This window comes from Heterocephalus glaber, unplaced genomic scaffold (genome assembly GCF_053883595.1).
Source record: "Heterocephalus glaber isolate CG9 unplaced genomic scaffold, H.glaber_assembly_v1.0 deba00001523, whole genome shotgun sequence".
Taxonomy (NCBI): Eukaryota; Metazoa; Chordata; class Mammalia; order Rodentia; family Bathyergidae; genus Heterocephalus; species Heterocephalus glaber.
This window is the reverse complement of record NW_028258327.1, coordinates 3,230,428-3,246,190: the sequence shown is the minus strand read 5'-3', so window position 1 is coordinate 3,246,190 and position 15,763 is coordinate 3,230,428. Positions and strand designations below refer to the sequence as shown.

General features: G+C 37.4%; 1 long non-coding RNA gene and 1 pseudogene across 3 annotated transcripts in view; both read left to right on the top strand.

Moving 5' to 3' along the window:
• LOC147824941 (uncharacterized) overlaps window positions 1-15,763 on the top strand; it is a 91,247-nt gene that overhangs the window by 19,647 nt on the left and 55,837 nt on the right. For 2 of the 3 annotated variants that reach the window (XR_015441525.1, XR_015441523.1), the window contains exon 2: window positions 1,203-1,311. This is a non-coding gene — a long non-coding RNA (uncharacterized LOC147824941). Of the gene's footprint in view, window positions 1-1,102; window positions 1,312-15,763 lie in introns of all 3 variants that reach the window. The other variant, XR_015441524.1, reaches the window with a different exon arrangement.
• Window positions 2,657-4,823, top strand: LOC101710041 (trafficking protein particle complex subunit 13-like; annotated as a pseudogene).

The following is a 15,763-nucleotide window of genomic DNA, read 5'->3' as shown; positions in this document are numbered from 1 at the left end:
TAGGGAAAAAATTAAAGATAAGAGGAGCAAAAGAAAAGAAAAAAAAATTAACTAATAATACTAATTTTGGGAATAAAAAATAACAATGAAGATGAAGGGCCTCTTTCAGGGTATGTCTCTGCTGTCACAATAGACAACGTGGGTAGCAGTGTGCAGATATAAGTCAATGACTCTCAGCAAGCTAGTCACAGACCCATGAGATTCAGGCAGATTTCTGGCTGCAAGTCCCAAGTTGAGCTCCCTGTCTTTCTGTAGGGTTGAACTCTGCAGAGTTGTATTGCAGGTTCCAGCTGCCCTTCCCCTAAAGATAGTCCCGGTCCTGATGGAAGGTGAAGATGACTCCAACTTACCCAGTACAGTAGTCTGGTGGTCCAGTGTCCTCTGCATCTTTGTAGTGTGGAACCAGGTGGCTGTACAGAGAAGAGGCCAGAGGAGCGGGTGGGCGGGGGTGGGTGTCCAGTGGATTGCTGCCGATTCGGCGTGTTCCGCGAGACTGGGGACCTTGGTAGGGTGTCCACAGACCTGCCTGTCTGCAGTGAGCTGATTCGGCACGTTCCGTGGGACTGGCCTGTCTGCAGCGGGCTGATTCGGCTTTTTCCCCCCCGCAACTTGTGACCTTGGTACAGCTTCCGCAGACCTGCCTGTCTTAGAAGCAAAATTTTGCCAAAAGCTTTTGTTTATGAACCGAATTGTTTGCAATCAGAAACATTCAGGAACCAAGATATTATTGTATAAAATAATAGAAATTAGGCAAAAATGTTAGAAAATACAATTTCTTAAGTTTTTTTCTCATGAGCAATATTAATGGTTGGTAAAACATAAAGCAAAGTAAAAGAATTTGATAACTCTGAGTTCTATTTTTTAATGATAGCTATAATTAATATAATAAACACAAACTTTTATGTTTGTACTCATATATGTATAGATATTTTAAATCAATGCCCTGTGCAGTTCTGAATTTTTGTCACAAATGTATTATAGATAAGTTTCAATATAATGATTGCTTAAGAGTATTTATGAGTCATATTCTCTACAGGACTGCTACAGACTCCTTTTCACAATTTCTGTAGTGTTTGAGAATTGTTAATACTATCTATTACAGCTGAGGAGAAAGTCTCAGCATGGTAGGGGGTAGCACTACTTCATATGGAGTAGTGAAGACCAGAACCTGGGTCAGTTCAGTCTGGATCTCTGCTCTTCAGTCCTCCTCTGCTGCTTCAACGCATGTGCCAGTGGGATGCTGAGCTACGGAGAAGTTTCTGTCTTCTGAAAGCACAAGATTCCTGCACTGGATCAGAGACAAGCTCCCAGGTGCGCTATTTATCTGAAATATATGCATTTTTATATACTTATTTACATAAAATGCATTTTCAGATATGTAGGTATATGTGTGTATATATTTATATCTGTATACAAATATATATTTAGACAACAGTAAGGAAAAAAATTGAACTGTCATATATTTTTAAGTATGAAAACTTTATAGAGAATATCAAGGTATTTTATAGGATAATTGACATATACTTCAATACTTCCATGGATATACTGAACATGGAAATTATAAAGCTCTTCTCACCTAAGTCAAGTACATGTCTAAAACACTCCTTGTTACTTATTTTAACTCTGTTCAAAGTTCTAGAAAACAGTTAATGCAAGTGACTGAAATATATGTGAGTTCTCCAGTATAAATGAAAGTAAAATAGAACACACAGGAAAATCTATCCCTATTGTTACTCAAATTATCTAGAAAGGACAGAAAATATAGTTAAATAAATACATAAGTACACAATATTATTTTAAATTATAAGGGAAATATAAAATACAGAATTGAGAGGGAAAACCAGAATCATAGAAAAGGAGCAGAATTTTATGAAAAAAGACACCAAAAATGTCAATAAGTAAGAATACTATTTAATTTTACATCTAATGAAATACATTCTAAATACATCTCCAACACCATACAACTTGTATTGCTAAATTTGAGCTTATTTCAAGCTTTCCGACAGGTGAGTCTGCACAAGCAGAAGCTTCCAGTATCAGAGAAAACTAATATACCAATATATGTTAAGAGTCCTTTGTGATGGAAATATAATACATGTGTTATTGCCATCTAGTTGTTGACATTTATATTAAGATCCTTTGTAGTTTATAACTTTTAAATGAGTAATTCTTTTACAGATTATGATTACAATAAGAATGCAATAAGTATGAAAAAGAGATTTAGTTTGAAGAATTTATGACAAAATTTTTTACATGAGCAAATTATTTGGAAAGAGCCTACATGCCCAGTAATAGGGAATTGTTTAATCAAATCATGCTTCATTACATCTATTGCTACTGCTACCACCAAGACCAAAAATTGTAGTAAGAGTATTTTCTAAACATTCATTCATGTTGGACAATAGTCTAAGTGCTTTACACATTATTTGATTTTATTCTTGGTGTAGTTCTATAAGTCTATGTTAAGATTATTGTAGTCCAATTTAATATTTGACCCTGAGGTGAGTGCTTTTAGTCCTTGCTTACCTCATTGTACTGGTACCTCTCTGCCTTCATGTCTTTGCCCACAATAGGATTCTCCCGGGGCCCTAAAACTGTTTCTTTTCATCTGTACTCCTGATGTCCAGTAAGTGTCTATACCCTCCCATCAGTAAGTGCTGCCAATGTCCTGTAAGTGTCTAATACCTTACCCATTCAATAAGTATTTTGGGAAGAGAGGAGAAACAAATAACAAGAAAAGAGAATGCAGTCAAAAGAGGCAGAGCAGAAAGCACATGGGACAAAGGGAAAGAAGAGGAAAATCATTAAGAAAACAAGGAGACAATCATTAATATAAAAGGAGGGAGGGCATAGGCCTAGGCATAGGTATATAAGCGAGAAGAGATGGCTTTGGTGACAAGAAACCATTGGGCCTGTGAAGGATGTAGTAAAAAGAGAATTTAAGGTACCTCTAGCAGAAAGAAGTGAGGAGTGCATTTGACTCCCGGACTTTGGGCCAGTTTGAACCTCCCTGGCCCCTGTAGGCTGTAGGTCTGAAGTGCCAGTCAAAATGGTAGTGAATCCCCCCAAACAGGAGCACTTGCTGGCTTTGAAAGTGATGCAGTTGACTAAGCCTACTTTATTCACCAATATTCCAGTAACATGTGAAGAGAAAGACCTGGAGATCTCTTTAACCAACTGATGAGAGATGATCCTTCAACAGTAAATGGTACAGAAATTTTAATGTTGGGAGAAATGTTGACTATACCGCAAAATTTTAGGAATATATTTTTGGGAGAGACCTTTTCCAGTTATATCAGTGTTCATAATGATAGTAATCAAGTTGTAAAAGATATGCTGATAAAAGCTGATCTTCAGACAAGTTCTCAGCATTTAAATCTTTCAGCTTCCAATGTTGCAGTGGCTAAACTTAAACCTGATTGTTGTATCAGTGATGTCATACACCATGAAGTAAAGGAAATTGGAACTCACATCTTGGTATGTGCCATGAGTTATACAACTCAGGGTGGAGAAAAAAATCTACTTTAGAAAATAATTCAAATTTCAGGTTCTCAAACCATTGGATGTGAAAATTAAATTTTATAATGCAGAGACTGATGAAGTATTTCTTGAAGCCCAGATTCAGGATATTACAACCTCACCCATGTTTATGGAGAAAGTGTCATTGGAGCCATCTATAATGTACAGTGTAACAAAATTAAATTCAGTCAACCAAGCTGGAGAATGTGTGTCCACATTTGGGTCAAGAGCATATCTGCAGCCAATGGATACACGCCAGTACTTATATTGCCTAAAACCGAAGGAGGAGTTTGCAGAAAAAGCAGGCATCATTAAAGGAGTAACAGTAATTGGAAAATTGGACACAGTATGGAAAACAAATCTAGGTGAAAGGGGAAAGTTACAAACCAGCCAACTTCAAAGAATGGCTCCAAGTTATGGAGATGTTAGGTTGTCTTTGGTGGCAATCCCAGACACTGTAAACCTAGAACTGTTCCATATTACTTGTAAAATAACAAACTGCAGTAAAAGGACTACGGATCTGGTTTTGGAAATGTATAATACTGTGGGACTGCATAACTCTGTAATCATAAAACTCCCCTACCCCCAACTGTGATTGAATGTGAGTAAATAGATAAAGATGCATGTTAGCTCCGGGGACACTAGATAAGATCTGTATCAGCCTAAGGTCCCAAAGTAAATTACTCAACTCTTTGTTCGAAAACTGATGTTCATAGAACAATCTACAAACATCTGCTGACCATCAGTATGTGTCAGCTGACCACTAACCTTTGTTCCTCTTCTGTAAATTTCACCTGTTAACTTCCCCTGCAACCCCGTATAAAAGAGCCTCAGACTCTGGGCTAGTTGCCTCTCTAAGCTACTTTGCTTTGGGAGTGCTGTCTGGCCAGACTAAGGTCTGTTTTACTTTCCAACTTGTCCGGTGTGTTCCTTCCCGGGTGTTCTTCGCTGCAGTCAGCTCCTCAGAGCTTTTGGTAAGGTCCTCGGTCTTACATTTTGGAGGTACCGCTGGGATCCCCGGGTGTGCTTCACTGCAGTCAGCTCCTCGGAGCTTTTGGTAAGGCCCTCAGTCTTACAATATTAATTCTATCCACTGGTGTGGTATTTCAGGAAGACAGCTTGGAAAGCTGCACCCAAATTCCTCTCTCTGCCTTGCCCTAACTCCAATGTCTTCAGTACAAGGACTACAAAGCGTCTCCGGCTTAAGACTAACAGACACATTCTTAAAGAGAACATATGAATATGATGACATTGCACAAGTCTGTGTGGTATCTTCAGCCATTAAAATTGAAAGCTAAAGAAAATATCCAGTGTGATGGTTTCATTAGTTTTAGAAAACTGCTTTATTTCTGTATTTTTATCATCTTTGTGAAAGGATGAAATCCATAGCAAAAGTAAGTCTAATTTAAATTTCTTGCCTGTAACACATAAAATATTAAATGTTTGGAAAGTATGGATTTTATCTTGAGTTAATATTCTGAGTGAACATTTCTGTATTTTCTACATATATTTAATTTTAGATGATCATTAAACTTTGTTCTCCAGAATCTTTGTATTTGAGTCTGTTTGTCCCTAGGAAGTAAGTAAAATAGAAGTCAACAAACTTGTTTTGTAAAGGGTCAAGATACCAAATATCTTAGGCTTTTGCAGGCAAATCATGATCTTTGAAATTTCCTACCGCACAAATAGGCAAAAAAGTGCAGTGGTGTTTACAAAAACAAACAGTTGGATAGGTCTGGGCTGTGGGCCTTGGTTTGGTGACTTCCATTTAGAAAATACAATTGTTTCTTAGAACTTTAGAATTTTCATAATACTTTTATTTAGTAATATTTCAGTTAACTTCAATTTTTTTCATAGTCAATAGAAAAGATTTGTTTAAAACAATTGGTGTAGTCCCTCTGTAACCTGGTTATTTGCTAACACTTGTTTTCAAAATTATTGTATTGTCACGTGTTTAACTTTCGGAAACTGGGCAGACCAGAATTGGTTTTATTTCGTAGGTTGTTGACTACTCAGTTAACTTTTAACTAAGATCCCAAATAATTTTCTAATTTTAAGCTTAAAGCTCCAAGGTTTTCCCTTGAAAAATAAACTCCTTATTTTCATAACACATATTCCAAGCTTCTGATGATTGATTTTGAATTCTAAGTCTTATTAATATTATACAACCTCTATCTCTCCATGTAATCGTATCTGTTTACACCATGGACAAAACCGAGTTATGTTTGTAAAGAGCGGTGCAACATGAATGTAACAGTGTTTCACTATTAGGAAAACAAAAGTTTATAAAACCTATTTTGGTAAACTGAACAAGAATGCATTGGCAGAAAGGCACGTCTGCCCATGCCCTACCAAGGTCCTGAGTCCCACAGAACATGCCGAATCAGCCCTCTGCAGACAGACAGCCACCTGGTTCACACTACAAAGATGCAGAGGACACCAGACCACCAGACCAAGGTACTGAGTCCCGTTGCCCCCTGCCCAGAGGTAGGGGCTTCTGAGCTGCCATCCCACTGCTCCTGGTCCAGAGGAAGGAGCTTCCCGATCACCATCCCTCCCGCTGCTACCAGCCCAGAGGAAAGGGCCTTTGGGCCACCTTCTGTCCACCTGCTCCTGGCCCAGAGGAAGGAGCTTCCGGGCCACCATCCCTCCCACCACTACCGACCCAGAGGTAGGGGCTTCTGAGCTGCCATCCCACTGCTTCTGGTCCAGAGGAAGGGGCTTCCCAGCCACCATCCCTCCTGCTGTTCCCAGCCCACAGGAAAGGGCTTTTGGGTCACCATACCTACCAATGCTCCCGGCCCCTGTCGCACCACTCCCAACTCAGAGGAGGTAATCCGTGCAGGCGCTAACAGCCCCCCGCCCCAGTCGAAATGAGAAAACACATAAATAAGTCTCAAAACCAGACTTCCAGATTACCTACAGCAACCCCAAAGGGAAATGAGATGGAACACTCTGATACTCAACAACCTGGACCCACTGAACTGGCAACAAAGGGGATCTGGAAAAAATGAAATCAGAAATAATTTCTCAGATAACAGGAGAAATTGTGCTCCTAGTGCAAGACATGATTAATAAATCTAGAGAGGAGCTCAGGAACATGATGGACTCCCAACATAAGAAACAAATGGAATCCATAAAACACATGCAAATAGATTTCCAGGACATGAAAAACTCCATTGAAAGTCTACACAGCAGAATGAGCCACTGTGAGGACAGAATTTCAGATATAGAAGATAAGATTGCAATTAGTGATGAGGAAAAGAAAAATTGCTTCAAAATTATAAGGGAACATGAGAAATCAATCCAGCAGCTGCTAGATGATGCAAAGAAGAATAACATAAGACTGATTGGGCTCAATGAAGAAACAGGAGAGAGTGGAGATGACATAAAAAAATCTCCTCACAGAAATAATGGCAGAAAACTTCTCAAGCAAGGGAAAAGAGCTTGACATACAGATAAGTGAGGAATATAAGACTCAAAATGGCCTTGATTAAAAAAAGTCTACACATAGGCATAAAACTGTTAAGATTCCAGAAACACAACAGAAGAACAAAGTTCTCCAAGCAGTCAGAGAAAAGAAACAAATCACATACAAAGGAAAGCCCATCAGAATCACAGCAGACTTCTCAACACAAACCATCAAGACAAAAAGAGCTTGGAGTGACATATTCCAAGCCCTAAAAGAAAACAGTCTCCAACCCAGATTGATGTACCCTGAAAAACTATCTTTCAAAATTGATGGAGAAATAAGATACTTTCATGACAAAGAGCACCTTAGAAACTTCGTGAATACCAAAGCAGCACTCCAAAGAATTTTACACAATATCCTAGGAACAGACATTGAGGATCACAACCCCAGGAAGCAAAGCAGAATGAATCCATCTGGCATGACAAGAAATTAAATGTAAAGGGGGAGAACCCAACAAAAGAAAAAGTCATAGCAATATGTTTCAGTTATAACCATCAACGTTAATGGTCTCAATTCACTAATCAAAAGAAATAGACTGGCAGAATGGGTCAAGAAGCAAAATCCAACAATATGCTGCATACAAGAAACACACTTAATTCAAAAGGAAACTCATAGACTGAAAGTTAAAGGGTGGAAAACAATACTCCATGCAAAAGGAAACCCAAAAAAAGCAGGAGTAGCTATCCTCTTTGCAGATCAAGTAGATTTCAAACCAACACTGATTAAGAGAGACAAAGAAGGACACTACATCCTTGTAAAGGGAACAATCCAAAAGGAAGAGGTGACAATCATAAATATCTATGCACCAAACACTAGTGCACCCAACTATATAAAACAAATACTAATGGACATGAAAAGTCATATATGCACTAATACAATTGTAGTGGAGGACCTCAACACCCCACTGTCACAAATAGATAGATCAACTAGACTAAAAATAAGTAATAAAATACTAGAATTCAATCAAACTCTTGAACAAATGAACTTAACAGATGTTTACAGAGTCTTCTACCCCACAAAATCAGAATACACATTCTTCTCAACTGCACATGGGTCATTCTCCAAAATAGACCACATACTCACACATAGAACATGTTTAAGTAAGTGCAAAGGAATTGAAGTTATCCCCTGTATATTATCAGACCATAGTGCCATGAAATTGGAGATCCATAGCAAAAGAAACTCAAAAAATTTCATAAACATGTAGAAATTGAACAACACACTTCTGAATAACCAATAGGTCACAGAGAAAATTAAAGAAGAAATCAGACAGTTCCTTCAATTCAATGACAATGACAATACAACATACCGGAATCTATGGGACACAATGAAAGCAGTCTTATGAGGAAAATTCATAGCAGTGAATATGCATATTAGGAAAACAGAATGAGCCCAATTACACAACCTCATGCTGAACCTCAAGCTTCTAGAAAAAGAAGACCAGGACAACCCCAAAGCTCATACAAGGGAAGAAATTATAAAGATCAGAGGAGAAATCAATGCAATGGAGACTAAGAGAATGATACAAAAAAATCAATGAAGCCAAGAGTTGGTTCTTCGAAAGAATCAACAAAATTGACAATCCTTTAGCCAACCTTGTCAGAAAAAGGAAGGAAAAGGCCCAAATCCATGCAATTAGGAATGAAAAGGGTGAAATTACAACAGACCCAGCAGAAATCCAGAGAATCATCAATACCTACTTCCACAACCTATACACCAATAAGATGGACAACACAGAAGAAATGGACAGATTCCTAGATGCATATGAATTACCAAAGTTGAATGAAGAAGACCTAAAAATTCTGAACAACTCAATATCATCCAATGAAATTGAAAACATAATTAAAATCTTATCAACTAAGAAAAGCCTGGGCCCTGATGGCTTCACTGCTGAATTCTACAAGACATTTAGAGAGGAACTGCTGCCACTACTGTTTAAACTCTTCAATGAAATTGAAAGGGAAGCAATACTCCCAAATTCATTCCTGGAAGCAAGCATCACCTTGATCCCCAAAGCAGAGAAAGACCCAACTGAAAAAGAGAACTATAGGCCAATCTAACTAATGAACATAGATGCAAAAAAGCTTAAGTAGATAATGGCAAATAGAATGCAGAAGATCATCAAGAAGATCATATACCCTGATCAAGTGGGATTCATCCCAGGGATGCAGGGATGGTTCAATATATGAAAATCAATCAATGTAATACACTATATCAATAGAGCCAAGGACAAAAACCATATGATTATCTCCATAGATGCAGAAAAAGCATTTGGCAAAATCCAACATGCATTTATGATAAAAAAAAAAAACTCTGCAAAAAATTGGAATAGATGGTCTCTACCTCAAACTGATAGAAGCCATCTATGAAAAACCAACAGCCAATATCATACTAAATGGTCAAAAACTGAAATCCTTCACACTCAAATCGGAAACAAGACAAGGATGTCCACTATCACCACTCTTGTTCAATATAGTTCTGGAAACATTAGTCAGGGCAATTAGGCAAGAGAAAGAAATAAAAGGAATAAAGATAGGAAATGAAGAAGTCAAATTGTCATTATTTGCAGATGACATGATACTCTATATAGAAGACCCCAAGAACTCCACCAAAAGTCTTCTAGACTTAATAACCAAATTCAGTCAAGTAGCTGGTTACAAGGTCAACACACAAAAATCAATAGCTGTCCTCTACACCAATGACAGGCTCACTGAGAGAGAAATAGGGCAAATAATTCCTTTCACAATAGCATCCAAAAAACTGAAATACCTAGGAATCAACCTAATGAAAGAAATCAAAGACCTCTTCTCTGAAAACTATGGCACTCTGAAAAGAGAGATTGAAGATGATATCAGAAAATGGACAGACATCTCCTGCTCCTGGGTAGGAAGGATTAATATAGTGAAAATGGCCATACTTCCAAAACTGCTATATAGATTTAATGCAATTCCAATTGAGATCCCAGCAGCATACTTCATACACCTCAAGAAAACAATCCAAAAATTCATTTGGAGCAAGAAGAGACCCAGAATAGCAAAAGCAATTCTAGGTAACAGAGACATGGCAGGGGGTATCACAATCCCCAACCTGCAACTCTACTACAAAGCTACTGTGATACAAACAGCATGGTACTGGCAAAGAAACAGACCTGAGGACCAGTGGAACAGATTAGAAGATGCAGAAACAATGCCAGACACACTCAGCCATCTCATCTTTGATAAAGGAGCCAAACACCCTCACTGGAGGAAAGATAGCCTCTTTAATAAATGGTGCTGGAAAAACTGGGCTTCAACTTGACAAAGATTAAAACTAGACCTATATCTCTCACCATGCACTAAACTAAAATCAAAATTGATTAAAGATCTAAATTTTAAAATAGAAACTCTGAACCAGTTGGAACAGAGGTTAGGTAGAACCCTTGAAGACATTGGTGTAGGAAAAGATTTTATGAACAAAACCTCAGTTGCCTGTGAACTAGCACAAACAATCAACAAGTGGAATCTCTTCTTATTAATAAGGCTTCTGCACAGCAAGAGAAACCACCAGCAGTGTGAAGAGACAACCCACAATGTGGGAAAAAAATCTTCACCTGCTGTCCCTCAGACAAGGGTCTACTATCTCGAATCTATAAAGAACTTAAAAGATCAGACCTCCCAAATTTAAAGACCCAGTCCAAAAATGAGCATCTGAAATGAACAGACATTCCTCAGACAAAGAAGTAGAAATAGCAAATAAATACGTGAAAAAATGTTCAACCTCACTGGTGTTTCGAGAGATGCAAATGAAAACAATGCTGAGATTCCACTTCACTCCAGAAAGAATGGCTACTATCATGAAATCCACCAATAACAAATGTTGGTGAGGCTGTGGGGAAAGAGGACCCCTGCTCCACTGCTGGGGGGAGTGTAGACTGGTGCAAGCACTGTGGAAATCAGTATGGAGATACCTCAAAGAACTAGGACTGGAAGTCCCATTTGACCCTGCTATTCCATTGCTAGGGATCTTCCCCAAAGAATTAAAAGAATCATACCACAGTGATATATGTGTGCCCATGTTCATAGCAGCACAGTTTGTAACAGCTAAAACTTGGAAACAGCCCAAATGCCCATCAACTGGAGACTGGATAAAGAAAATGTGGTTTTTTAATAAAATGGAGTACTACTCAGCCATAAAAAATGAGAAATTAGAGACATTTATAGCTAAGTGGATGCACATTGAGGCAATACTCTTAAGTGAAATAAATAGGACACAAATGAATAAATACCAAATAGTTTCTCTGGTGTGAGAAACTGAAAGTGTAAATAAGGACTAAATGTATAGTAGGTAATGTGAAATAGGAAGAAAAGGGGCAAAGGGGAAGGAAGTGGGAGGGCTAGAGGAAAGGATAGAAGGGAATGGCATTAATATGAGAAAATGGAAAAATAGGAACAAAATCTTTGTAAATAGGGAGGGATGGAGGGGTTGAAGGGAGGGCTGGGCAAGGGTGAAAAATAAGAACCAAGGGAGACTATGTAAAGGTGCAAATTTCCAATGATGAATGTTATCATATTGTATACCTAAAATGTACCATTGATTAGAATGAATAATTGATAATGCAAAATAGGAAGAAAAGGTCCAAAAGGGTAGGGGTAGTGGGAGGGGCAGGGGAAAGGAAAGAAGGGAAAGGAAAAATGATGAGAAATGGAAAAAATGGAAATAAAGTCTTTGTAAATGGGGAAGGGTGGAGGGCATGAAGGGAGGGCTAGGAATGGGGAAAAAATAAGAACCAAGATGCATTATGTAAAGGTACAATTCCCAATGAGAAATGTAATTGTGTTGTATACCTACAATGTACCAATAAAAGAAATTAATAAAAAAAAAGAATGCATCATTTCCTAAATGTAGAATACATTAAGTCAAACACAAAAATTGGTTTTTCTTAAATACGTAATTATTTATTGCCATGACAAACTGTTTGGTCCAGACTGAAAGCTATATGCAGAAGGGTTGCCCCTCAAATTGAAGTAATAATTAATGAATTTTCTGTGCAAAATAAAGTTCAGGCAGTGTAAAATTAAAGTATATCATTCATCCAAAATAACTGATTGATTAAGTGATGAAATAAAACTTACAGCCACTGCAAAAAAAAAAAAAAAAGGAGGAAGGGAAGAAAGATCAAAAGGAGGAAAGTAGGGATTGAAAGGGAGGGAACAAAGAGAGTTCATTTAGGATAAAGTTTCAAGCAAAGGACCTAGAAATTGAGGGAAATACAAAACAAAAAATCTACAGATTATGAAAATCAATGTTTTAATAATCACAAAGAAGAAAATCATTTTTTAGCATTCTTCTTAGAAGTATAGGTATAACTTTTAACCAATAAATGGAAGATAATTTTTTGTAGCTCAGGTGTAATTTTTGATATCATTTGTGTAACTCTGATTACAATCTCCAAAGAACAATTTGGTGTGGCAAGGAATGGACAAATTTGAGGAGACAAATGATTTTGCAGGTGCTTCAATTTATGGTTCAGTGTTGTGAAAATCATAGAATTTTAAAAACACAAATGATGTAAGCAAAACCTTTATCTAACTCTCCTTTTAATAATCATATGTTATTTACCCTTAACTACATAGATGGTGAATTTTTTTAAAAATCTGATTCCAATCTATAATTATTTCTAAGACATTTCTGCACTTCAAAAATGATTCTTTAAGCAAAAGGTACTAATGACTCTTTTAAATCAGTTGGGAAATTTTTAAGGATGGTCTTTATTTACCACATATGTAAAAACCAAAAGGAATATCTTCCTTTTCTTGAGTAACTACAAACTACAAATAAAAAAATCATGTTTATTTTAAAATTTGTTTGGAACATTCCAATTCCATTCTTGAAATAGATGCTCATGGTCATTTTCAATATGGTATTTAAGAATATACATTTCCATTTCACTAAAATTTTTAGGATGTACACTTCTACCCATCATATTTTAGCAGATACATAATATTATTCTCCATTACATGTGATTGGCACAGTCATGTACTATAATGAAATCTGTCAGTATGGCAATTTCTTTTATTTGACAGTTTTCTAAAAAAAACCTCTTGCTCTAGAAACCAATTAAATTTTGACTTTTTTCTTTTCTATTTTATCTCTTTATAGAATTTTACTTAACTGAACATTTTCCATTAATTTTTTTCTGGCAAAAATAAATTGACAGCACAACATAATTAACCCAGAAATAATTATTTGTATAAACCCTCTACTTTCCATTAGCTGATGCTTCTTCCAATGTGCCAGATATCTCACCAGGGTACTGGCATTTTGTGTCCACTAAATCATCATTTCACTTAGCTGTGGCTCATTTCTTTCAGGGATTTGATATAAGGAAAAATTTGTACTAATAGAAATAGCATACTGGCAAGTGTCATAATGCTTGATCATAAATATAAAACAGTTGATATGATAAACAAGCCTATGTTTAGAAATTCAGAAACTAATGTTAAAAATTGAAAGAGATGCTTGAGCAAAGAAGAGACAACTGATTATCTTGACAAATTACAGTTTAAGGGAATTACTGAGTTTCAGTTTCAATAGAATGGATACATGATTCTCCTTATAGTGATTTTTGTGCTTCAATGTTATGCCTCTTGAAAATGTGTTGAAAAATAATTTTTTGAGCTTTAGCTTAAATTATTTCAGTAACCAGATAAGAGTTTACTTCTTCACAAATATAAGTTCAATTAAGAATACCAACTGATAAAGAGGGCTATAAAATATCTAACAATGCTCTGTACTGAACATACACTTTTATTGTCTTGTTTCTTTTTGGTTCAATTAGTCTCACCAAACATTTGCTTTCTCTTTCTCAATTATACAATGATAGGGTGTGACTCTTCTGCATTACATTATGACATACTGAAGTTATACCAATACTATATGATATATTTCTTATACAGATTAATTGATCTGATTCTAATACCAAAAATTAAAGCAAGTATTTTCCCTACAATTTTTCAGATTTGATGGCCTAACTAAACACAAGATATTATTTTTCAATATGCTAATTATGACCTCTTTTTCATTCATCAAAAAAGCTTCTTTATGTGAGCACTATATCCAATGCCCTGGGCTCAAGTCAATGAATGAAACCATATCCATAACCTTGCAGAACTCAATTACCACATGAAATTTTCCATAGCTTTTTCTTTGTTTTTATCAAATATTTGTTGTTGCTTTTACTTGTTTGGCCACATTGAAGCAGACACACATTGTGGAAAACAACTAGTTGGTGAAGAAACATTTCAAACCATATCCTCCTAATATAATTCCTAGGAACACTTAAGGTTCTTTATGAATTATTATTTATGGAAACCTTGAGATTCAATAACTGAGATTATTTAGGCTTTCTAGAAGGATACACTTTTGAAAATCATTGCAGTAAATAATTTTACAATAAAGTAAAATCCTTCTGTTATATCCTATAACTGATTGAATTTGAGGTGAAACTGCAAGGTAAAGTTGTCACCAATCAGCTGGGGGTCTTTTGCTCAATTTGGATATATATCCTGAGTGGGCAAAGCACAGCTCTTTTGATGTTAACAGCTCTGAGCTTTGAGTGATGGTAGTTCTTGGCCCTTGATGCTATAGCTCTGAAATTTGAGTGCCAGTACCTCTTAGCTCTCAGGTTTACAAATTCTGTCCACTTCCAGCTGTCCCTATCAGCTTCAGAGCAGCCAGGGCTCACAGACTCTTTGGCAGCTTCTTAGAGCTCTTACAGCACATTCAGCCACCTCTCTGGTCCACTTCCGAAGGTCTCCACTGCTCTCCTTTGGTCTCTCAAGTTCACTGCAGATCTCTGTAGTTATCTACAGAGGTTCACAGGTCCCTGCTTTTCTCGGCTTCTTGCTGTTCTGTTGCTCTCTGGAGCTCTTCAGCAGCCCACCAATTACCAGTCATACTCAAGGCTACTAACACTTACTGTTACCAGCTATTTCTCAGTACAACCCACTTATCCCACTCTACTGGAAATTAAAAATCATGAGTAGGCCGACTAAAACCACCCACAACGGTCTTTTATGGAGACCTATGCCAAAGCATTGGAGGCTAGTGCGCAGGAGACAGCCCCCTTGGATTCACCCAAGGAATGCGAGGGAACACTTCTCCAAAAAGGAAAGCAGCCCAACCATGCATAGTCTCCTACATTTTGTGGATCTTTTTTGGATTTTGGAAGTAGGGGCAGAGGGCTGCAGAGTCATCCCGAGTGAATATAGTGCAGAATCACTCAGGATAGGTCTGTATCTGAACCTTGCTATAACCAAAGTAAATATCTCTGGGAGTGGCTAGGTGGCATCTAGGAGAGCCTCACCTGTATTAGTGACAGCTTGTCCCAATTGAGAGAAGAATAGCTGCTGGACCGACAGCTTCCACCATTCTGGCAAAAACAGTAACACTGAAGTTGCACAGCTGATGCTTTCAAGGATTTTCTGGAAAGGTCAACAACCATGGCCCATGGGAGTTTGAAGAATTCTGCCAATAGTGGTAATGGGCCTGGGCCATCCCTACCTTTGCCCTGTCAGGCAGTTTTTTTGATGACTCATCAGAGAGAGACAGCAGCAGTGCCTAAGGAGGGATGTTGGCTGAGTTGTAGCTCCCGCCTGACTATGGGAATGAGAGGTGGCCAAGAGGCTGGTTTTAGGTGATTGCAGAGGTAATGGGAAGACACTAGAGCTATTCATCCAATGTTAACCTCAGATGAGGAACAGAGTTCAAGGTGCTCTCGGAGCAGAAGTTATA